Source organism: Rutidosis leptorrhynchoides, chromosome 1 (genome assembly GCF_046630445.1).
Source record: "Rutidosis leptorrhynchoides isolate AG116_Rl617_1_P2 chromosome 1, CSIRO_AGI_Rlap_v1, whole genome shotgun sequence".
Lineage (NCBI taxonomy): Eukaryota > Viridiplantae > Streptophyta > Magnoliopsida > Asterales > Asteraceae > Rutidosis > Rutidosis leptorrhynchoides.
This window is the reverse complement of record NC_092333.1, coordinates 703,198,765-703,225,277: the sequence shown is the minus strand read 5'-3', so window position 1 is coordinate 703,225,277 and position 26,513 is coordinate 703,198,765. Positions and strand designations below refer to the sequence as shown.

The 26,513-nt window shown below is 35.7% G+C and overlaps 2 non-coding genes across 2 annotated transcripts; one reads left to right on the top strand and one right to left on the bottom strand.

Moving 5' to 3' along the window:
- Positions 1-10,442: 10,442 nt before the first annotated feature.
- On the top strand, positions 10,443-10,540 carry LOC139887502 (small nucleolar RNA SNORD96 family). Its single transcript, XR_011773323.1, has one exon. It is a non-coding gene; the product is annotated as a small nucleolar RNA SNORD96 family (small nucleolar RNA).
- A 6,767-nt stretch (positions 10,541-17,307) lies between these two features.
- LOC139886737 (small nucleolar RNA R71) lies at positions 17,308-17,414 on the bottom strand. The gene has a single exon (XR_011772606.1). It is a non-coding gene; the product is annotated as a small nucleolar RNA R71 (small nucleolar RNA).
- Positions 17,415-26,513: the final 9,099 nt, after the last annotated feature.

Genomic DNA, 26,513 nt, shown 5'->3' with positions numbered 1-26,513 from the left:
CTGATGGACGTCTCATTCCGATCGGACCCGCTAGGTACAGATAGATGATGGCCGCTCGAGGAGAGCCAGTTCAGCCACCAGTGCAGTCACCACCACATGATTCGGACGACCCATCATCCGCTGATTCTTCATCCGATGACTCATCCACAGATGACTCGAGTGATGATGACTCCGACGAGGAGGACCCCGATGCACCTGTTCAGCCACCCTCCACCCCGCCGAAGAAGCGGTATCGCTTCGACGGTACCATCATTCCGGGGATCAACGGAGGACGAGCCTTCACTGACGCATTTGGTCATCGTCGTAGGGTTACTGCCCGTAAGCGGCTTGTGCCGTATCCTTCTGACCCACTCGTGCGTAAGGCACCCCGCTATATACTGACTATTTCTGGAGCCGGACCATCTACATCGGCACCACCTGCACCGCCAGCACCGCCAGCACCGCCTGCCCCACCATCTCCCACTGTCGAGGAATTGACAAGGGAGGTGGAGATCCTCCGAGCTCAAGTAGCTGAGCTAGAGGACCAGCTGTCCCATGTTATGGACGTCCTACACCCACCTTCACCGTAGGGCTTTTGTATGTAGATTTCATAATGTAATCTAGTTGTAGTTTTATGTTTCACTTATGTATTGTACGAACTTATTCAGATGTATGAAACTTGTTATTATTAATGAATGGAACTTTGCGTTATTTAATTCTTGCACTATGTTCTATTTACGTTACTATATGATTCTGTGGTATTTGTACCTAGATGCGTTACTTAATAAACATGTGATGTGTTGATTCCATGTTGGTTGTTGTATACTGTATTATTACTATTTGCATGCTGGATTTTGACTTGAGTCAAAATTTTTGTTTAGAACATCATGGCCAATGGACGATCAACACCTACCACCGCCCAAATCGAAGAGATGATTGCCGAAAGGGTAGCCGCAGCCATTGCGGAAATGCAACCCCAAGCTCCACCGCCACCGCCACCACCACCGGTTATTCAACCCATTCGTAATGGGTGTACTTACAAGGAATTCCAGAGCTGTAAACCACATAACTTCAGCGGCACTGAGGGACCGGTTGGTCTCACTAGATGGTTCGAAAAGCTAGAATCAGTATTCCGAGTTAGCAACTGTTCAGAGGACAGCAAAACCAAATTTGCTTCTTGCACGCTCACGTGGTGGAACATAATGGCACAAGCACAAGGCATTGATGAGGCGTATGCTACGCCATGGGAAGAATTTAAGTGTGCCATGATTGAGGAGTATTGTCTGAGAACCGAGATACAAAAGATGGAAATGGAATTCATGCAGTTAAAGGCCGTTGGGAACGACCTTGATGGTTACAATAGGAGATTTTTGGAGTTAGCCCTGATGTGTCCGACAATGGTCACCCCAGAATTCAAGCGTATGGAAAGGTACTTCTGGGGACTTCCTAAGAGCATTAAGGGAAATGTCACCGCGTCCAAGCCACCAAATGTTCCCGAAGCGATGCGTATATCGCATACTTTAATGAATCAAATTACCATCGATGAACCGGAGAAGGCCAAATCTGAAGCGGGTAGTAGTGAGAAATGCAAATGGGATAACCACAACAACAACAACAACAACAACAGGGGAAGGAACTATGATCAAAACCTGGCGAAATGACATGAGGGTTTTAGGGGAAACAACAACGGTGGAAATCCCAATCCAAACACCAACACGAACCCGAACTACAAAGGAATCTTACCACAATGCAAGCGGTGCTACAAGCACCATACTGGATATTGTAATGTTGTTTGTGAAAAGTGCCAACGGACTGGGCATATCGGGAAGGACTGCAAGGTCACCACTATGACGGGGAAGCCGAACACCAACGGGCCGAAGAAGTTTTATGAATGCGGGCAGACGGGCCATTTCAGAAATGCGTGTCCAAACAAGCGAAAAGACGGCGGACCACCGCGAGGTAGAGCTTTCAACGTTAATGCAAGGGACGCCCGAGATAACCCCGACTTGGTGACAGGTATATTCACTATCAACAATCTTTTAGCTTATGTCCTATTTGATACTGGTGCCGATAGAAGTTATGTATGTAGACACTTTTGAGATAAGATAAATTGGTCATTAGTCCCTTTAAAAGAGAGTATGCTTGTCGAGGTCACCAATGGAAAACTTGAGAAAGTTGACCATATTAGTCGATGAGCTATTATCAACATAGCTGGTGCAGATTTCGAAATCGATTTGATACCCATCAAACTGGGAAGTCTTGACGTGATCGTCGGTATGGATTGGTTAAGCAAGATAAGGGCCGATATTATTTGTGGAGATAAAGCTCTTCGTATACCACAAGGAGATGGTGAGCCACTGATCATCTACGGAGAGAGATGTACCTCGAAGCTGAACCTCATTAGTTGCGTGAAAGAGCAGAAGATCATGAAGAAGGGACGTTTTGCTGTCCTAGCGCATGTGAAAACGGTAGAAACCGAGGTGAAGAATGTGAACGACGTTCGAATTGTGAACGAATTTTCCGATGTCTTCCCTGAAGAATTGCCTGGATTACCGCCGCCGATAGCAGTAGAGTTTCAGATCGACTTAGTGCCAGGAGCTGCACCTGTAGCTCGCGCACCTTATAGACTCGCACCTTCCGAGATGCAAGAATTACAGAGTCAACTACAAGAGCTGTTAGACCATGGATTTATCCAACCAAGTTTCTCGCCTTGGGGCGCACCTGTTCTGTTTGTGAAGAAGAAGGATGGATCCTTCCGTTTGTGTATCGACTACCATGAACTCAACAAATTAATGATCAAGAATCGGTATCCTCTTCCCCGCATTGACGATCTTTTTGACCAACTACAAGGATCGAGCATTTACTCCAAGATCGATTTGCAATCCGACTATCACCAGTTGAGGGTGAAAGAAGGAGATGTAATGAAGACTGCATTTAGAACTCGTTATGGTCATTATGAGTTTCTCGTGATGCCATTCGGATTAACCAATGCACCTGTCGTGTTCATGGATCTTATGAATCGTGTCTGCAAGCCGTACCTGGATAAGTTTGTTATCGTCTTCATAGATGATATCCTCATCTACTCCAAGAGCGAAGAAGAGCATGAGCAACACCTCCGACTAGTACTTGAACTTTTGAGGCAAGAGTAACTTTATGCCAAATTCTCCAAGTGTGAATTTTGGTTGAAGGAAGTCCAATATCTGGGTCATGTTGTGAGTGACCAGGGTATCAAAGTTGATCCCGCCAAGATTGAAGCTATCAGTAAATAGGAGACCCCCACTACTCCGACTCATATTCGCCAATTTTTAGGTCTCACTGGTTACTACCGAAGGTTCATTGAAGGATTTTCTCTGATTGCGCGTCCTTTGACCGCGCTGACTCACAAGGGCAAGAAGTTCATTTGGGAATCCGCACACGAATCAGCATTTCAAACTTTGAAGAAGAAGTTAACCACCGCACCTATCCTATCACTTCCGGAGGGCAGTGATGACTTTGTTGTTTATTGTGATGCATCAAAGAGTGGTTTTGGTTGTGTACTGATGCAACGATCAAAAGTTATTACCTATGCCTCCCGCCAATTGAAGATTCACGAGCGGAACTACATTACTCACGATCTTGAACTTGGAGTCGTTGTCTTTGCACTCAAATTGTGGAGACACTATCTTTATGGAACTAAGAGCACTATCTTCACCGATCACAAGAGTCTCCAACACATCTTCGATCATAAGCAACTGAATATGAGACAGCGTCGATGGATCGAGACGCTAAACGACTATGATTGTGAACTTCGCTATCATCCTAGCAAGGCCAATGTTGTAGCCGACGCTTTAAGCCGAAAGGAGAGGACGGCACCTCTTCGTGTTAGGTCTCTGGACATCACCATCCATTCGAACCTCAACAGTCAGATCCGAGTAGCCCAATATGAGGCTCTCAAGGAGGAGAATATATCTCATGAACATTTGAACATACTTGTCTCTCGATTCGAGGTTAGGGAGTCTGGACTCCGATGTTATGCCGGAAGAATTTGGGTACCTCTTTATGGAGATCTACGGCACCTTATACTTGATGAAGCACACAAATCGAGATATTCGATTCATCCTGGAGCGGGCAAAATGTACCACGAACTTAAAGAACAGTATTAGTGGCCGAATCTTAAGAAGGACGTTGCGACTTATGTTGGTAAGTGTTTGACTTTCTCGAAGGTTAAAGCCGAGCATCAGAGACCTTCTGGTTTACTTCAACAACCGGAAATCCCACAATGGAAGTGGGAAAGGATAACGATGGATTTTATCACCAAGCTACCAAAGACGGTGGGCGGATACGATACCATCTGGGTTATTGTTGACTGTCTTACTAAATCTGCACACTTTCTAGCGATGAAGGAAACGGATACGATGGAGAGACTTGCTCAATTATATATCAAAGAGGTTGTATCTCGTCATGGTATACCTTTATCGATCATCTCAGATCGCGATCCCCATTTTGCTTCCAGATTTTGGCGTTCTTTGCAAGAAGCCATGGGAACCCGTCTCGACATGAGTACTGCTTATCACCCACAGACCGACGGGCAAAGTGAATGAACGATTCAGACCTTGAAAGACATGTTGCGTGCATGTGTTATCGATTTCGGAAAGGCCTGGGAAAGGCATTTGCCACTCGCCGAATTTTCTTACAATAGTTATCACTCGAGCATTAATGCTGCACCTTTTGAAGCGTTGTATGGCCGCAAGTGCCGATCTCTTATTTGTTGGGCCGAAGTAGGCGAAAAGCAAATCACCGGACCCGAGGTAGTCCATGAAACGACGGAGAAGATTGCTCAGATTCAAGCGAGACTTAAGACTGCCCGTGATCGACAAAAGAGTTATGCTGATCTTAAACGTAAAGACTTTGAATTCAACGTCGGTGACCGTGTTATGTTGAAGGTTGCATCTTGGAAAGGTGTGATCCGTTTTGGAAAACGTGGAAAGTTAAACCCACGATACATTGGTCCTTTTGAAATCTTGGAACGTGTTGGACCCGTTGCTTACCGTTTGGATCTTCCAGCTCAATTGAGCTCAGTTCATCCTACCTTCCACGTGTCAAACCCGAAGAAGTGTCTTGCTGCATCCGAACTTATCATACCATTGGAAGAACTTACAATTGACGACAAACTCCACTTTGTGGAAGAACTAGTTGAGATCAAAACTTTGAAACGCAACAAGATTCCGATCATCCGAGTACGATGGAATGCCAAACGAGGACCTGAGTTTACTTGGGAGCGAGAGGATCAAATGATGCGGAAGTATCCTCACCTTTTCCCGATTCCTCCATCTACCTCAGCTTAAATTTCGGGACAAAATTTTCTTTAACAGGTGGGTAATGTAACGACCCTGGTTTTTCCAACGTTAATTAATAATAATTATTATTAATACTCATGATTAAATGAATGTATGTTATTACATTTACTTGTTGCCATGATTAACCGTACTTGACTTTTAAATGCCCGGAATGTCTTTGTGACACACGAAACTTTCACGAATAATATTTTTAGAATATTATTTACATTCATGATTGATTTTATTAATCATTTTAATTAACTAAGATTACTAGTTAATTACTTGGGCCTTTATTAGTGTTAATGGACTTTTACTTGGATTAATTTGTTAATTAATACATACTTGGGCTTTATGATTGAACATGGGCTTATAAGCCTACCCTACACCCTTAAGTGGACTAGTTAGCCCATCACCACATGTAAGTATCACTTTTATATGGAACTAGATGAGTTAACTTTGTTAAGAATCTTGTTACTTGTTCTTCCCATGCAAACACCCCCATTAACCAACTTTTTTAAGCCTTTACATGTTAGAAACTAGTGGACTAATCCTCTCCCCCCCTTTTCCCTCCTAACCGTCAGCCTCCAAGGTGATAAGGAGGTTTTGTTTTTTTTTTTTTTTTTTACTACTTCACTTGCTTTCTCTCATTTCCAAAAACACACACTTACTTGCTTCATCTTTTCTCTCATTTCTTCTCTCTTTCTTGTAAGTATTATGAACATTTCTCTCTTCTTTTTGCTTGCTAAAAACCGAACCAAACACCTTAATCATCATCATCTTTTGTTCTTTATTTGTTGTTTGATACTTGTTAGTTGTTGTTACTTTGTTACTTGTTGTTATTACTTACTAATTATCAAGAATCAAACTTGCTAGTTTGTTCTTCATTTATCTTGTATTTACAAGGACACACAAAAACATAAACTTTCTAGTTTATGTTCTACACTTAATATGTTAAAAGATTTTAAGTTCATGGTTGTAGAATCATTACTTGTAAGTCATGTTTGTAAATTTAAAGTTTACATTCTTAAGGATCAAACTTTGGTTTGAATCTTTAAAGTATGAAACCCATGAACTTATTTACTTGTTTACTTAGTTTATTTCTTCATATTATGCACTTTAATTTCATGTTTGTTGGTTGTTATTGGTCAAGTGTTACTAGTTAACTTTGATCTCATTAATCTTGAACTAAAAGTTAACTTTGAAAGTTCAAGAACATGTAAGTAAGCTTTCTTTAACTATAACTTTGTACACTTATGTTAGATCTAGACTTTTGGGTCTAGGATCTTCAAGATCTAACTAAGAACTACGTTCTACAACTTAAGATCTTGATTTCATAGGTTCACTTTCAAGTTTGTAACTTATTATTAGTTTTAAAGTTCATGTATGTGTTAGATATAAGACCTTAATGTAACTTTGGTTCATCAAACTTCATACAACTCTTAAGTGAGTTGTGCTACATGTCTTCGACTTACACTTGTGTCATAATAGTCAAAACTTGGTTAATATTACTTTTACATTTCATGTATGTGTTGAATCTAAGACTTTGATGTAACTTTGGTTAATCAAAACACTTGCAACACTTAAGTGAGTTGTGCTTCATGTCTTAGACTTACACTTGGGTTATGATGGTCAAACCTTGGTGAAAATGATGCAAACACATCAACGAGTTGTACACTTAAAGATATATGCATCAAGGATGAGAACCATGATAAGCATCGAGCACCAAGAACCACCGGAACCTACTGACCCTAGTGTTTTACTGTTTATGTGTTTGAACCATAGGACCTGGGCTACTGTAAAGATGATTTTAAGATAGCTCTGTTCGAGTAGATAACTTTTCATTTAGGACTCGTCTTAATCCGAGTTATGGTTTAGGATTTATGGCCCTCCGATCGTCCCTATGTCCTTTTAACATTGTACTAAAAATTCTGACCTACTCGCACTTAGACCGTCGCCACGGTCAAACGAAGACGAGTTTGCTTGTGGGATTTTTACCACAACTAAAGGACTCATATACGGAGCCATGGCCACTGGTCTCACCTTATTTCAGTAGGTATAGAGGCCGTGGTGACTGACCGAACTCAGCCTTTGCTTTAAACTCTTTTCATGAACGAAACTTACTTTACACTTTTTGTTTAATGATGAATGATGATGACCCTTAAGACCTTATTTACATAAATTTAAAACTATTGAGACGATTTACTGACTTAGTACTATTTGACTTAGGTTGAGGACCCGTTTGGACAACCTACATACTTGCTTATTTCCCGACTCGACTTTACCGCTACTTTATCATTGTGAGTTATAGCATTCTCTTTTTACTTTAACTTATTTTGGGAACTGAGAATACATGCGGATTTTATGTTTTACATACTAGGCATGAGTACTTAAACTTTATATATGTGTGGGTTTTATAACGGCAGAAACATTCCCTTTAGCTCGGTAACATTTAGTCATTGGTTTTTGAACCGGTGAACGCAAATCTTAGATATGGATCTATAGGGTTTGACATCCCCACTCGGGCTAGTAGCGCTAGCATTTAACGGGTGTTTAATACTTCGTAAAAATACGCACTTTCCAAGTGTACTTTCAGGGGGTATAAACGTTAAGTTAGTTACCAAGTGCCCACGGTTAACATATACTTTATCATACTGTTTTGAAACGCTCTTTGTAGCACTGAAATCTCGTGGCCTACCTTACATACTGTTATACTTAAACTATAACTCACCAACCTTTGTGTTGACGTTTTTAAACATGTTTTTCTCAGGTGCTTAAGGTTGCTTCCGCTGTGTACTAGTCTTGCCGTAGACACCCGCTGCTCTAGTGTATTCACCGCATGAACTACTTTATCTTGCATTCAAACTTTAATACATTTGAAACTATGATTTGTAACGACCTAAGGGTCACATACTATTATGTCTGCTTCTGTTCATTGAAGCATACTTTTGATGTAAAACATTCGACGTTAGTTATGACGTCACCTTTTTTTAATCATGAATGCAACTTGTTTTGAAAACGCATATAGTGTTTGACCTTGTAATGATCCTGTTGTTGATGGTCCGTACATGATGATTTAGTACGGGGCATCACACAAAGGGTATTCATTTATATTCGTTAAGTTTAGTTACTGGGTGCTTAACATATAGAATACTTTTATAAATGTTTTCAAACATGGAATCCTGTGGTCTATTATTTTATTTATTATATGTAATAAATCTATATTCACAAACATTCGTGTTGACTTTTAAATTATGTTTATTCTCAAGTTCTAAAAGTTGTTTCTGTTGGTTGATTTGCTAAAGTCTTGAATGAAGACATTCATGTCACGCTTTAAAAGATTATTGCATTCACATTAAAACTATGTTATGTTGGTTATCGGATGATTTGACTTCTTAGTCAACTTTCTATTTTTAGAATCTTTCTATGCTTGGAAACAAAATTATTTTGAGAACTTTCTAATTCTAGACATTTATTTTAAATATGAATGTAATGTTTATTAAAGCGTATCATATAGAAATGTAGTACTTATGGAAACAATAAGAGAAGTTGTAAGAATATAGTATCCACGAGTGGTGGTGAAAGTGGAAAATAGGAGAAACAGTCAAAAGAAAAGTGGACAAAAGACTTGATAAAATAAATGCAACATAGTAGTTCATTTGGGTTCAAAATACATGGTAAACAAATGGGTTCAATATTGTAAAATTTATGGTAAACATACTAGATCAAAATAACAATCTTAATTCTAATAACATTCAACACAATGTGATGCATTACATCATTTAAAAAAAACAAACCAAGTGCAAAACACATTATAATTACTAAAATAATATATAGCAAGGACAACCCAGCTAACAATGAACATGATCTTCAAGTTCATCTCTCATTTTTCTGAGTTTCTAAGCTATTCATCAACATCAATTTTGGCATTCATAAGTGCAACCATACGATTCAATGTATTCGTAGGATCATACCAAGCAAATAACGAGCAACTTGTGGTCTGCACCAAAAAGAAAACATGAATTCGTAACTACATTATTAATTATGCACGAATCTATATCGGATTTATTACTTTGTTGCGCAAGTATAGAACCGACGTCAATGGTTAGATTCAGTCGTTGAAATTCGAATAACACATGCTTGGCCACACCAGCAATCCATTGCTAACGATTTAGGGCTCCAATTCCCCCCCCCCCCCCCCCCCCCCCACACACCCACACACACACCCCCCCCCCCCCCCCCCCCCCCCCCCCCCAAAGATTTGGGGATAATTCGAGGGTTCATATATGGGTATTTGATTTAATGTAGGTGAGCAAAAAAGAAAACACATAAGCATATGAAGGTTTTAAAGGTTGGAAAAGGGAAAAATGACGAAATATCCATCATGTGTTACTCATGTGATGGTATTTAACAGACAATTTGAATGATAAGTTGATGGAGGGATGCGGATTGCAAAATTTTGATAACTAAAAAATTATAAAGACAAAAAAAATAACTCGAAGGACACTATTAATAGTAGAAAAACCAACTAAGAAAAAGTCGATTTAAAAGCCTAAACAGAAGGGAAATATGTTAATGTTACGGATGTTAAGCTAGCCCAAACGAAGCCCGTATATTTTCCTAGGGTTAGAAAAAAAACAGAGATCTAGTTATGCCATTTTACATCATCATCTGACGGCTCACAATCCGTCACCAGCACTTCGTACTTCTCCTATAAATTAAGCTTAATACATCTTCCTAACATATACCCCCTGAAGTACTAAACCCGCCTTCTTCAATCACCAACTCTCATGTCTTTCTAGTCTCTCTTATTTTTAAATTATTCATTTAGTTTTACCGGATAATGATGTATATTAGTTGTAACGGCGGTTTACGTATAAAAATTGGGGCGAACAGTTAAAATATTCGTAAAACTCAATCGTAAATCGTCGAAAATCAATCTCTTCTCTATGATAACAGCGGTTGAGAAACCCTAATTTCTTAATTAGGGTGGATCCCGTTGCAGTGGAGAAGGGACTTGTCACATCCTATCGCCTTGGGGAGCGGAGTCTCTGCTATTACCTCTTGGGATCGGCCGTGAGAATAACATTTTAATTTCTTAATTTTTCATTTTTCCGTTATCCAAATCAAATATTTTTATTGATTTATTAATGGCCAATGAGGAAATCAATTTTAAAAGAACACCATCTTTCGGGACTGAATGGTCTTTTTAAGACCTAGTTGATGTCTATTCTGCAATTCTGAGGCTAATTTTTTTTTTTTTTTTTTTTTTTTTTTTAAGTATATGAAATCTCAATTTACTTATTTAGTTGTGATATTATAAGTTTGTTTTTATCATAATTGACTGTTTATGAATTAGTGCTTATGGACGGTCAAGTGCTGTTTATATTAGCAGCCAGTAGTTAACATTATTCATAAGCTACATTAATGATTAGCCGTTTGTCTTTCGTGCTTTCCTTGTTCTTGTTTAGGGTTTGGCAATCCAATTTATGGCTAACATTCATTAATGGACTTTCGATTTACAGATCTTCTATACTTAGTTAATGTATGTCTTTCAGAAATTTTAGATCCTTGAAATTTCAATTGTTTCAATATTTATACAATTATAACCTTTATTCTAAAATTCATCAGAAAGCATGGAAATGTGTTTTCTTTGTCACCCAAATTATAAAGATCTAGATTTAGGTAGATGTAGACGTGGATATGGTTGTATATTTCTGTGAATTTGTCGGATTTATTCAGCATTGTGGATCTACTTAAATGTAAACTTATATAGGCCAGATGTCTACTCTTAGCTGGATCAGTTACAATAGTTGTTTTGACTCCATTTGTTGTGAGAGTCCGAGTTTGTATACTCCGTGTTAAATTACGTATACTTTAAAGAATTGCGACTACATACGTTTCTATTTATATTCTTTCTTAAATCTTGATGAATGCCAATCCAAAAACGAAGAAATGATAGGATCTTAAATGTAACGTTTTGTGAACTTCGGCACAATTTCTGTAATGCCATATATAACCGGTTATTGTATCCATAACCATACACAGTTGTCCGAATTAGGAAAGAGAATCCAACCAAGATCAAAACTGTTGGTGGTAACTCTATCCAGGGAAATTATAGCAATAATCATTTAGAATCAAAAGTTTATAACATTAGAAAACATTTTCCAAAAGAAAATGAACTTAACAAAAAGCACAAAAGAGGACTCTGGTCAAAGAATCAATTACAAATAAAAAAGATTTTTACGAAACATGAAACTCAAATAAAAGAACTCGGTCCTTAACAAACATACAAAAGTCTATCTATGAAGCTATATTATTCCAAGAGCCGAACAGAAGTTCAAGAAACGTCACATGATCTTTGTGTTTTTCAGGATTGCGTTGTCTAATACAGCATTGGATTAAATGCACATGTATAATTGTATGCGGATCGTCTACTCTTCAAGTATCTCGGGGATCAAGACTATTTATCATTTTTGGAATGATCCATAAGAGCGCTCCCAACCATGACAGGGTTTCTTTCAGGACTAACAAATCATTCAGCGCCACATCAACACCTCCATCCCACTTTCTTTCCAGGACTAAACCTGGACTAAACACTCCCAACAATAACATACCTCTTCAAATAAATTGGGACCCACTTAAATTATTTAATTAAAGATGTTACAAGCTTTAATGCTCATGGTACAAGCAATATATACGTCTAGCCGTCCTCAAATATGTTGTAAATGGACAAGAACCTGGACTAAAACTTGGGCAGAGCCTGGCGCATGCGTTGGGAGAACTCTAAGAGTTTTAACATCACATGTTATCATGCTGAACCCCACCATCATTTAAACCTTTAACATTATATAAATCCGCCATATTTGTACACTCATCAAATGTCTCTTAAAGATCTGAACCCGCGACAATCAGAGTAGATTAATAAGATTTGAGCTGTTTAGTATACACCTCTGAGGGAGGCCAAACCACAACAGCAGGCACTTCAAAACCTTCCCCGACAGATGGACCATCACCGATACACACTTTCCAATTCGAAGATGAAACCTAATCCAAGGGGAATATATCTTCACGCATAAGCTCAATGTAACCTGAACCTGTTCTCCCAGATAAATGCATTACAGTTCTCACCCGAATCTCGAGAACAACTTCCATTAACTCATTAATATGTTTTACGGCATTCGATAAAGACCCTTATACCCCACATTACCAAGCGAGACCAAGGCTTTGGCACCGAAATCACTTCACTAAATGGCTAGTGAAGTAGCTGTTAGAAAATCGTGTGTACTTTTAAATCAGATTAACGCAGCGGATAGTTAAAATAATAATCAATTATTATTTTATAAACCATTTACAAAATTAAATATTAATATATTTAAATTTAATAAAACATGCACATGATTAACGATCCCAAAGATCCAGTTAAACCATAATAATTGTCATGAATATTAAATCATAAGATGAGTTAACGATATACCTTTCTTGAAGAAACTGATGAACAGAGAGAAACCTACGATCAAAAGTATGACCGTCTCTTTGGATAGTCCACACTACACTTCAAACAATGTCAATGGATGCTAGTCCAAACCCAAGTAACAAATTAATTAACCCTTGATTAATTGTGAAAACAATTAAAATGAGAATACTCCGTATATAATTATGTCCTTGATTTCAAACAGAACCAGTGGAGGAGAATTTGGTTGTAATAAGCATGAGACTTTTAGTCGTTGTGTAATACCAAAAATTGTGTGAAAATGAGTACCGAGAGTTGATATTTAATCCTCTTTTTCATATTACTATTAAAATGCCTTTTATGGTTTTTGTCTGTTTTCTTGAGCAATCACACAAGTAGACTTTTTAAAATTTGATATCAATCCAAATCTTTATAAATCTCCTTTTAATATTTGATATCAATCCAAATATTATTTTCCGTTTGATTTGGTTTTAAAAAGTCGTATTTCTCAAATACTTTAGGGTTATATTATGTAACTTATAATTAATAATTTCTATCATGTAGCTTTCATGTGAATAGTAAATTAATTAATTTCGTTTCATTTACTATTCATATGAATAGTAAATGAATTAATTTCGATTTACTATTTTCTTACTTGAGTAATATATATATGATAGTGCTCCAAATGAACATATATTTAGGCGCAATATCCTTCCAATATGTAAAGTTTTTAGTTGCAGTTGTTCTAATTCCAAGTAATATTCGTTTAAATAATAAAAGGTGAAGACAAAAGACAGATTCGACGATTTGAAGACGTAAATGACCAAAACGCTAAAAAGTACAAGTTACAATCCAAGTGGTTCAATTTATTGATGATTAACATCTAAATATTGACAAGAGTACAAGTCACGAAACGTAAAGTACAAGTTTTCTAAGCATACGAAAAGGCGTTCGAAAATCCAGAACCGAGACATGAACCAACTATCAACGTACAACTCAACGGAGCTGAAATTACAAATCAACAATGCACAAGGGATAAAATAATAATAATAAAAGTTGATGTCAATTTGCAAATGGAAACACAGATGAAATGTGTACAAGTTGTGAGAATTAAATACTTCACCATCTTTTCAAGACAATAAATTCAAGGAGACAACATCACTTTCCAACACATCATCAATTCACTTTACAGAATGCAAAATACGTGCAAATCAACAAGTTGAATTTTTCAACTTCACAATCACATGTAACAAACTTTCAAGCTACCTTTCAACTATTCAATAGTGAATTTCATGCATTATAAATACGGAGCAAGAGATCATCAGTTTGGGGGCACAACACACCTTCACAATCAATTCTATCAATCTTTCTCTGTAGTAATAATTAGTAGTATAGATTAGTAGTATATTAGTTAGTTTGGGTTATTGTAACGCTTGAGTTACGGGTTCAAAATTCGAAGTTCTATCCGTGTAACACTCCGCAATTAATGAACGCTGTAAGATATTTCTCCTTTTTAATTATGTTTGTTAACTAATTTATTATTATGCTTATTTAACCCAAGTATTTATTATGTTTGACTAAAAATAGAAAATGGGTTGATTTAATTTGTACAACGATTAATATTTAATATTTAGATAAAGAACGACTTTAAGGGAGATTGAGGTTTTAACTATTAATGGGTATGGTAAAATAATTAAGTAACAACTTGTTAAATTACCACTATTTATAATTTACTATATGTATAAATAATCACATACGTTGACCGGATACGGAAGACGGGTTATTTATATATATGGTAAATTATTCATTGAAACGGACACGTGAATGGATTAATGGTTAAAAGACTAGTTAAAATTAAGGTGGGTTACATTCAGTGACAACTGGTGTAATTATTGACATGCGTGACAACCGCGTCAAACCATCTAAATAGTAATTAGTTAGAATATTTAACTGTGGTTACAAGATAGAATGACGAGGACACTCGCATTCGATGCTTTTAATTATAGGACTGCGCTGGACAACTCCAGGTGGACATATTAAATATTCTACGGGAGCAAGGAAAATTAACCCAGGGTAAAAAAGTAATAAAGTAAAAGTCAAACATCGTAACTACGAAAGTTAAATAAGCATAATACTCTTTTATTGTATTTTCATCTCGTTTAGTTAAAGTAATATTTATTTACCGCAGTAATTTTTATTTACTTCATTGTTATAATCTAGTTTAAATTTATTATCTAGTTGTTTAAATTAAAAAGAAAAGCTAAAAAGACAAACCGGTCATTAAACGGTAAAATCCCCCTTTTTATAATAATAATACTACAATATTGTACATATATATAATAAATAAATATTTTAAAATAAATAAACGCTTAGCAGTCTCTGTGGAACGAACACGTCTTACTAAAAACTACACTACTCTACGATTAAATACACTGCCTATAGTGTTGTAGCAAGGTTTAGGTATATCCCATCTGTAAATAAATAAATTAAAACTTGTATCGTATTTCGTAGTAAAAATATAGTATATTTCGTACACCTCCGCTGCACACATCAAGTTTTTGGCGCCGCTGCCGGGGAAACTGCTTAAACGCCGAAAGCGAAAAGCTATATAAAAAAAAATATTTTTATTAAGTTTAATTTCTTTTTGTAAAAACACGTTTTAAAATTTTAAAAATACAAAAACAAGAAAAAGAAAAATATATCTATATTTTTAAGTTTAGTTAAATTAAAAAGTTTATATTTTTATTTATTGTGAAGAAGTTATAAAACTAATAAGTAATATTTATATGCTAAATATATTTATATCTTATATATTTAAAAAAAAAACAACAGAAAAAAATATAATTAAAATTGTAAACGGGCTACACTGTAGCAGCCCAAATAATCTGGCCCGATTTTCTAATTCATGCGACCGCATGAATCCATAGGCTAAAACTCATGCGACCGCATGAGGGTTACTGACACGCCCAACTGAACCTGCCGACAGCATTAATTACGGATGATTATTAATTATTATTAATATTAAACCCTAATTAGGGTTAGTATATTATATTAATTAATTTTAGATTTAATTAATTTGTAATATTTAGTTTTAAATTAGTTTTATTAATATAATAAATTGATACTTTTATAAAATAAATAATATAAAAATAATATTTTTATAAAAATTAGTCATTTTATCATTTTTTTTGTCTCTTTTTATAAATTGTATATTTTTATTATTTAGTACGTAATTTGTATTTTTATCGCTCGTAACTAGTTTTAAGATATAGTTTTTGCCATAGTTATTTTTATTTCTAGATTTTTAGGCTTTGCCGTAAAATCCCTTAAGTGCTTTTTCTTTAGACTAAGATTTAGGTGCTTTAGAATTTTGCGACGCCGTTTTATAAATTTTAGTACTTTTTAAGTTATTGCTGTTTTGGATATACTATTCCTTTAAGCTTTAATACTTTTAGACGCAACTTTTAACTCTAAGTTTTTAGATTTTTAAGTTTCGACGCGCTACGTTCTTTTTATTATTTTTCGACCTTTTATTTTTCGACGTTTTTCGACGCAATCTTTTTCTTTCTTATTTTTCGCCGCTCTAGTTTTAGGACATAGAATTTTCTATTTCTTCTCTAAAATTTCTTAAAACTTCGACGAAAAATTATTTTAAGTGGTTAAATTGATAGACATTCAAAATTTTCTGGTTCGTAGTAATAGTTGAATTTGTTAGTGGCGAGTTGTGGGCTTCCGATTTAAAGGGTCCTGGCTACCTGCTGTATCTATTGGCTATTCGAAACGTGGGCAAAATCAGAAAAGTCTATTAATTTGATAACTTATATAATTTTAATCTTTTATAACTAATAGGATATTCAGTGAATGCACCGAGCAAAACGTTCACCACCTTTTATACGTTCACCACCTGTAACTCGATCAAGACATCTAGCCAATATTGTCGCCGTTAATTTTTCTTTAGAATCGTCATCTAGTTGACCAAGTACTCCAATTCAAATTTTCGATAATCCATTTTTTGAACCCGACCTCACAATTGAGAATCCGGAGGATATTCAGGGACAATTCAGAGATCCTGAACCATTAATCATTCCTCTCGAACCACCAATCATTCAAACAGAGATTGTTGAGGAACAAACCATTAAATCAGAATCTTCTAGTGATTCGAATTCAACAAATTCAATCATGGAAAATCTGGAACCTCTAAGTATGGAAGACCGAATGAGAGCTAAACGCACTGGCCAAGGTCATGCAATTACTCAACCAGACATTAATGCGCCAGATTATGAAATCAAATGACAAATCCTACACATGGTAACTAATCAATGCCAATTTAGTGGTGCACCGAAGGAAGATCCAAACGAACATCTTCGTACCTTTAATATGATTTGTACTTTATTCAAAATAAGAGAAGTGGAGGATGAACAGATATATCTCATGTTATTTCCCTGGACTTTAAAGGGAGAAGCCAAAGATTGGTTGGAATCGTTACCTGAAGGGGCGATTGATACATGGGACGTTTTAGTTGAAAAATTTCTTAAACAATTTTTTCCGGCATCTAAAGCCGTGAGACTTAAAGGAGAAATTGTTACGTTCACACAGAAGCCAAATGAAACTCTATATGAAGCATGGACAAGATTTGGAAAGTTGTTAAGAGGATGTCCGCAACATGGTTTAGACACTTATCAAATAGTACAAATATTCTACCAAGAATGCGACATCACTACAAGAAAAGGCATCGATATAGCAGCTGGTGGTTCCATTATGAAGAAAATCGCAACTGAAACTTACAAAATTATTGATAACACTGCTTCTCACTCACATGAGCGGCATCAAGAAAAAGATATCGTTAGATCATCTAAAGCAGCTAGAGCCGATTCTAGCCATGACTTTGATTCCATTTCTGCAAAGATAGATGCTGTCGAGAGACGAATGGAAAAGATGACTAAGGATATTCACTCAATACGAATTAGTTATGAGCATTGTGGAGGACCACATTTGACAAAAGATTGTCTCAGTATTGAACAAACAATGGAACAAAGAGAGAATGTTTCATACATGAACCAAAGGCCTGGAAATAATTATCAGAATAATTATCAACCGCCAAGACCAATCTACAATCAAAATCAGAATTATAACCTAAATGTTCCATACAACAATCAACAAGGTCATAGCAATCAACAAGTGTCTAATAATACTTACAATCGGCAAAGACCTATTTTTCAAAATAAACCACCACAAACCGATGATAAAAAGCCAAATTTAGAAGATATGATGTCGAAGCTAGTTGAATCTCAAACTCAATTTTTCACATCTCAGAAACAAACCAATGAACAAAATGCTCAAGCATTTAGAAATCAATAAGCTTCTATTCAAAATCTGGAACAAGAAGTAAGTAACCTAGCAAGGTTGATAGGTGAAAGAAAACCGGGAAGTTTACCTAGTGATACAAATGCTAACCCCCGGAATGAAACAGCTAAAGCCATTACCACAAGAAGTGGTATTACACTTAAACCACCTGAAATACCTGTAATTTCTGATGACTCTATTCCTACTCCACAAGAACCACAATCTGAGCAAGATAAGGAAACAGAACCGGTAGTTGAAAAGGTTAATGAAGATAACACAGTTAAGGCAAAACCTTATGTTAAACCATACCAACCACCACTTCCTTACCCGAGTAAAATGAGAAAAGAAAGACTTGAAGCCGAGCAATCCAAATTCTTGGATATGTTTAAACAAATAAATGTTAATCTTCCTTTCATTGATGTAATTTCAGGAATGCCCAGATATGCTAAATTTCTGAAAGATCTAATCACAAATAGAAAGAAAATGGAAGAACTCTCGGCTGTTACTATAAATGCTAATTGTTCTGCAGTGCTGTTGAATAAGATACCAGAAATATTATCAGATCCAGGAAGTTTCACAATTCCATATTTTCTGGGTAGTCTTAGTTCAATAGAAGCATTGGCAGACTTAGGTGCTAGTATAAATTTAATGCCGTATTCACTATACGCTAAACTAGACCTTGGAGAATTGAAACCAACACGAATAAGTATACAACTAGCCGATCGATCAGTAAAATATCCTAGAGGGATAATGGAGAACATGCTAGTTAAAGTTGGTACTTTAGTATTTCCAGTAGATTTTGTTATTCTGGACATGAAAGAAGATTCTCGAGTTCCTCTCATATTAGGAAGACCATTCTTAAACACGGCTAAAGCAATAATAGACGTGTTCGGTAAGAAACTGACCCTAAGTATAGAGGACGAGAGTGTTACCTTTTCAGTTGATAGAGCCATGCAACAACCGCAATCTGCAGATGATACATGTTATTATATTCAAACTATAGATTCATATGCAAAATTGTTAGAAGAATTTCCAGAATTACAAGGAACAGGAGAATGTTCGTTAGGAGAAGGAACTGAACCAATTGATGAAGTTGAAATGTTAGCCGCACTCATGGCTAATGGATATGAACCAACAACAGAAGAAATTCAAATGCTAAAAGAAGAAGACAGATATCGATACAAATCATCGATAGAAGAACCACCGACATTAGAGTTAAAACCACTTCCAAACCATTTGGAATACGCTTATTTACATGGTGAATCTGAATTACCTGTAATAATATCGTCTTCTCTTACTGAAAATGAAAAATATATCAGCTATTGCATGGAAGATTCATGACATTAAAGGCATAAGTCCTTCGTATTGCACACATAAAATCCTTATGGAAGAAGGTCATAAAACGTATGTGCAACGCCAACGAAGACTAAATTCAAATATGCAAGATGTTGTTAAGAAAGAAATTATTAAACTGCTCGATGCAGGTTTAATTTATCCAATCTCTGATAGTCCATGGGTAAGCCCAGTTCAATGCGTACCTAAGAAGGGTAGCATGACTGTCATCACAAAAGAAAAAAAATGAGCTTATTCCTACTAGGACTGTAACAGGATGGCGTGTTTGTATTGATTATAGAAAATTAAATGACGCCACCAGAAAAGATCACTTTCCCTTACCTTTCATTGATCAAATGTTGGAAAGATTAGTCGGAAATAGTTACTATTGTTTTCTTGACGGTTTTTCCGGATATTTTCAAATCCCAATAGCACCCGAAGATCAAGAGAAAACCATATTCACATGCCCTTATGGTACTTTTGCTTACAAACGCATGCCATTTGGACTTTGCAAAGCTCCTGCAACCTTTCAAAGGTGCATGGTGGCGATTTTTCACGACATGATAGAAGAATGCATGGAAGTTTTCATGGATGACTTTTCAGTCTTCGGTGATACTTTTGAAACATGTCTAGTTAGTCTTGAACGAATGCTTATTAGATACGAACAATCAAATCTAGTTCTTAATTGGGAGAAATGTCATTTCATGGTTAAAGAAGGCATCGTTCTTGGTCATAAAATTTCAAAGGAAGGAATTGAAGTGGATAGAGCTAAAGTAGATGTAATTGCTAAACTTCCATATCCCACCAATGTTATAGGAGTTAGGAGTTTTCTAGGGCATGCCGATTTTTACCGACGTTTCATAAAAGATTTTTCTAAAATTGCCACTCCTATGAATAAACTCCTAGAAAAGGATGCTCCATTCATCTTTTCAGATGAATGCATCAAATCTTTTAATATTCTTAAAGAAAAACTCACTAATGCGCCGATCATGATAACTCCAAATTAGAATCTACCGTTTGAACTTATGTGCGATGCAAGTGATTTTGCAATGGGAGCCGTTTTAGGACAAAGGATTGAAAAACGATTTCAACCTATCTATTATGCTAGTAAGACATTACAAGGAGCACAAACGAATTACACAACTACTGAAAAAGAACTCCTTGCTATTGTCTTTGCTTTTGACAAATTTCGTTCATATCTCGTTCTAGCTAAAATGGTGGTCTATACCGACCATTCTGTCTTAGATACCTATTTTCAAAACAAGATGCTAAACCACGATAAATCCGTTGGATCTTACTCTTACAAGAGTTCGATATTGAGATCCGAGACAAAAAGGGAGCAGAAAATCTCGCCGTTTATCATCTTTCTCGTCTTGAAAATCCTGAATTAGAAGTTCTAAATGAATCGGCCATACAAGATAACTTTCCTGATGAATATCTATTGAAAATCAATTATAATGAAATTCCATGGTTTGCATACTATGCAAACTACTTAGTATGTGGATTCTTTGAAAAAGGGTTGTCGTACCAAAAATGAAAGAAATTCTTTAGTGATATAAAACACTATTTTTGGGAAGATCCATATTTGTTTAAAAGTTGTCCCGATGGAATAATATGCCGATATGTATTCGAGGATGAAGCCAGTCAAATCTTAAACCATTGTCACACATGACCAACAGGACGGCATTATGGGCCTCAACTCACAGCAAGAAAAGTCTACGATGCTGGATTCTATTGGCCTACAATTTTCAAAGATGCACACCTTCTTTGCAAATCCTGTGATGCTTGTCAAAGGGCCGAAAAATAAGTCAACGTGATGAAATGCCACAAAATGTCATTCAAGTATGTGAAGTATTTGACGTTTGGGCTATTGACTTTATGGGTCCATTTCCAAAATCTCATAATAATCTCCACATTCTCGTTGCTATTGATTATGTATCTAAATGGGCGGAAGCACAAGCTCTCCCGACTAATGATGCACGAGTTGTAGTCAACTTTTTAAAACATCTTTTTGCATGGTTCGGAACATCGAAAGCTTTAATAAGTGATCGGGGTACTCATTTTTGTAATAATCAACTTGAGAAAGTTCTCAAAATATATGGAGTAACTCATAAAATCTCAACCGCTTATCATCCACAAACAAGTGGACAAGTTGAAAATACTAACCGAGCTTTAAGACGTATTCTAGAGAAAATCGCAGAATCAAATCCGAAGGAATGGTCCATGAAATTGGAGGATGCACTCTGGGCTTTTAGAACAGCCTACAAAACTCCAATTGGTACCACACCTTTTAGACTCGTTTACGGAAAAGCATGTCATCTTCCAGTAGAAATTGAACATAAAGCATTTTGGGCTTTGAAGACATGTAATCTTGATTTACATGAAGCCGGACGTCTACGGTTAAGTCAACTAAATGAATTAGAAGAATTAAGACATGAAGCATATGAAAATTCATTAATCTATAAAGAAAGAACGAAGAAATGGCATGATAAAAGAATCAGAAGTTCAAAAGAATTTAAAGAAGGAGACAGAGTTCTTCTTTTCAATTCACGATTCAAGCTATTTCCTGGAAAATTGAAATCAAGATGGTCTGGACCATTCATAGTCAAAAGAGTTTTTCCGTACGGAACAATAGAGTTAATAAATTCAAATGGAGTTGAATTTAAGGTTAATGGTCACAGAGTTAAACATTACATAGATAATCCGATGGAAGTTGAAGATGAAGTAAATCACAATTTCGACACCACAGCGAACTAAGTGTGGGAAGGTTCGAATCTTTTTAGGGTAATATATATTTCTGTTAGAGTTAGATATTCTGTTTTCGTGTAGTTTCCGAGAATGGAATTCGAATGGTCTTTCCCTAACAGACCCTAAAGAACTAGTCTTCTCCCTCCATTCTGAATTTTTATTTTTTTTAGTTTTTACGAGATGAAGAATTCCTTTGATCTGAACCATGGTCTAATGCTACATGCTATGATTACTAAATGTAATAATGACACCCTTCCGAGTGAACTGGTATCCTTCATAAGAGGCAAAATGGACGGAGTAAGAAAAGAACTCAGGAAAGATCATCATAAGATACATTTTGGTAAAGGAAAATCAAAATCCGCAACAAAAAGAAGAGCACGACACCTTGAAAGATGTTATAAATGCGGAAAATGGTCATATGAAGGTAAATGTTCAAATAATCAAACATATTCAAATACCGAATTTGTTACTCTATGCAGAGAAGGACCGTTCATATGTTTAGAAGAAAAGATATTGAAGAATCGAGGTTATGCTTACATAGCTATGGAAAATCAAATCACACGACTCTCCTATGAGTCAGCTAAAGCAGGTCCCTGAGAATTCTTCCTCATAGGTAAGTATGTACAGTTTTTATTTTTATTTTTATTGCTTTTAACCTTTTGATAATAAACGCTGAATCGTTCTCTATAAAGTATTAAATTGGTATTCAATAAAATTAGGTATGCGTAACTGAAATTATTGATATCATACAAAAATTTATTACATCACTGCGAAATTTACCGTTTATTCTTAAGATATAAATATCTTTAATCAATCAACCCAAAATATTTCAAAAATTCGTCAGGAGTAAAACTAGGTTATGGAACCAAAATTACTTTACCGAAAAGAGGGGCTTATATTTTTGATAATATTTGATTGATTAAAGTGGGATAAAAAACCAAAAAAAATTTTAATTTTTAATTTTTACCATGTTTTTAAAATCAATATATAAATATTAAATTAATATTTTAAATCTTTTTAAATCAATATATTTAAGTTTTTAAGTATTTTTAAAAATTAATATTTTTAATATAAGTTTGTGTATAAAAAAAATATAATATAAATTTGGTGTGAATTTTTAATTTTAATAATATGAATTTTTAATTTTATGCATTTTAAATTTAAGTTTGGTGTGAATTAAAAAAAATAAAAAATTTTCTTTATTTCATTAAGTTAAAAATGTGATTTCTAAAAATTCGTCGTTAGTTAAAAACTAGGTCGTTGAACCGAAATTGCTCTACCCAAGGGAGGGACGAGAACTTTTATTATCATTATTTTTAATCTTATTGAATTAAAGTATGCCAAAAACATTAAAAAATCCAAAAATCTTTGCTTTTAAAACGACGCTTAAAAAGTGACAAATTTTAAAACTTTGTCGAGAGGCGGACTAGGACAACGATCTGAAATGCCCTCACTCCTAAAAAGAAAAAAATATTTAAAAATTTATTAATTTATGTTGTAAAAGTATAAGGTTTTTATAATAAAAAAAAACCGGACCCCATGCGATCGCATGAGATTTACACTGAAACCTCATGCGATCGCATGAGGCCTAAAATCTGGCCAGAAACATAAGCATACAAGCTGTTCTGTTCTTCCACAAACACACACACATATACACGAAACTCTCTCAAAAACACCTCAAAAATTCCCAAATTTTCACCAAAATTCATCAAATTTCGTCCTACAATCCGCTCTAATCATGCATAGGTTCGGATTTTTTAGCAAGAAGGTAAAAATTACACCCCTAAACTCTTAAATTTCTTAGTTTTTGTGATAATTACCAATATTTTACCTAATTTGATTTTGTCAATTTTTAGTGTAATTAGAGTTAAATTGTTAATATATTATGCATGTATAACCTAGATTGATGCTATTTAACATGATTTGAAGCCAAAAACTTCAAAATTTTTAGGAATCTAGGGTTTGTGTTCTTGAGCAATTTGAGGCTTTTTGATATAAGCAGGTTATGGCCAATTTTTGTCATGAATTATTGCTAAATTAAGTAGTGTAACATGTTTAGGTAGCTAAATGATCCAAACTTTGATCCTAAACATGATTTTTGAGAATTAAAGTGGACCTTTTAGGTCTAAAATTCATGAACTTGATTAAATTAATGTAAATGTCATTTGAAACTTGTTTAATTGCTAGTAATGGTTATTTTGACATGTTATTTGAGTAGAATGCTTATTAACTTTGTAAACATTTTCATATATGCTTATTTGAAAAAGTGTAGAATTGTAAAAATTGTGAAAATGTGTATACGTTTAATTTTGATTGAACATGTTATTGTAATTGTTTCAAGTTGTTATTTTGCTAACACTAATGCATATTTGGATGCACAAATTTTGTGTTTAATGTGTTTTGCAGAAAAATACCGATACTGATGGTGCATCATCATCATCTAGGCAACCTGCTTCGGAACCTGAACCAGAAATGCAATATGAGCCACAATATGAACCAGAACCTGAACATGAGCAACAACAGGAACAACAACAACAACCTGATCAAAACGTACCATATTATGATCCGCAACTAGAATATGTTAATGCCTATGTACAATTTCCGATTCATCCGATAATAGCACACCCAACGATTCATGAAGAACAGTTGCATCCTAATTTGAGATTTGATCGAAGTTGGAGAGATTACCCAACGTATCAAAGTAACAAATTCAAACTGGTAACGAAAAATGTAGAAGTACCGAGGGTAATCGATTGGGAGCCTTTGGAAAAGGTCCAACTAGTTAATTCAGTTAGACAGCATCTGATCCAAAGGTATGGCAGCTCTTCTTTTCCCGATTGGGAACGTTTATTCACCATTCGTAGGCCTGTATATAAGGAATGGTGTGTTGAGCTAATGAGTAGTATTTCACTTAATGCGGATGTAGTTAGGTTAGATGATAGAAGTTTTCTTAGATTTTTACTTGGCCGTAGGATGTACAGAATGTCCATGCTGGACATGGCCAGGGCTTTACAGGTTTACACTCCTGGTGAATTACAACTACCCGATTGTACAAATTTGATTTATCATGGGGAGCGGGTAGATAGGAATTTTGACGAGGACGCCGTCTGGAGGCGTATGTCAGATTATAATGTTTTTACGCTGAGAGGAAGACACTCCTATTTAGATATTAACAAAGCAGAGCTACGTATTATACATAGTTTTTTAGCTAATTCGATTACACAAAGAGGTAAAAACAAGGAGAAGATGACCTTACACGATTTATTTTACCTTAAGTGTATTCGAAACCCTAGAAGCTTTGTTAATATCCCCTACTGTGTTGGTTTTTATCTGTCCAAAGTAGTGGCAGGAATACAGGACGGGGGAGTAATAGGAGGAGGTATTTTTGTTACTCTCATTGGAGAGTATTTGGGTGTAGATAGGGATCAAGGGGGTACACTTATGGTATGTAGGGAACAGGATGATACTTTAGGATTGAAGGTCTATCAGGGTGCTAAGGTATTAAAGCAGACGCAATCAGGCAGTACCATATGATGGTAATCATCCACAGGTAGAGAGAGGTTCAGATGAGGAAATGAAGGAAGCAGATGACATTAGGGATGTCATTAGGGAGGCTATGACTGACGTCTACCAGCGTATAGATGAGGTAGAAATGACAAACCAGGATAGACATAGTCGGTACGAGCAGTGGCAAGCCGAGAATGTGTACGAGCATTCTAGGCAATGAAAGCATGATAGATGGCACTATCATCAGCATCAGATCATGAGCCAGCTATCACCTCAAGTACCAAATAACTACGTACCGACCCGACCTGCTTACTATCCTCCACACCAGCCCGATATGCGACCACCATTTACTTTCTACGACCCTAACTAGGCCTATCAGTACACCTATAACCAACCATGGAACCCGCCCGACGACATGAACTGGAACCCCTATCCAGATTGATATAGTTCCGTTAGTGATTTCTATGATTTTTATCTTTTTATTATTTTTATTTATTTATGTTTAAACATATAAAATTGTGATACTTTTAATTTAATGTTTAATATTTTTATTATGTTGTACTAATATTTCATATTTGATTTGAAAGTGGGATGTTAAGTCCCATTTCAAATTACCATGCATGTTATTATTTGTATGTATGTATTGTAGTGACCCGAACTTTTCCATGTTTATATATATTAATTGAGATTGATATTTACATGATTAAATGTTTCCAACATGTTAAGCAATCAAACTTGTTAAGACTTGATTAATTGAAATATGTTTCATATAGACAATTGACCACCCAAGTTGACCGGTGATTCACGAATGTTAAAACTTGTAAAAACTATATGATGAC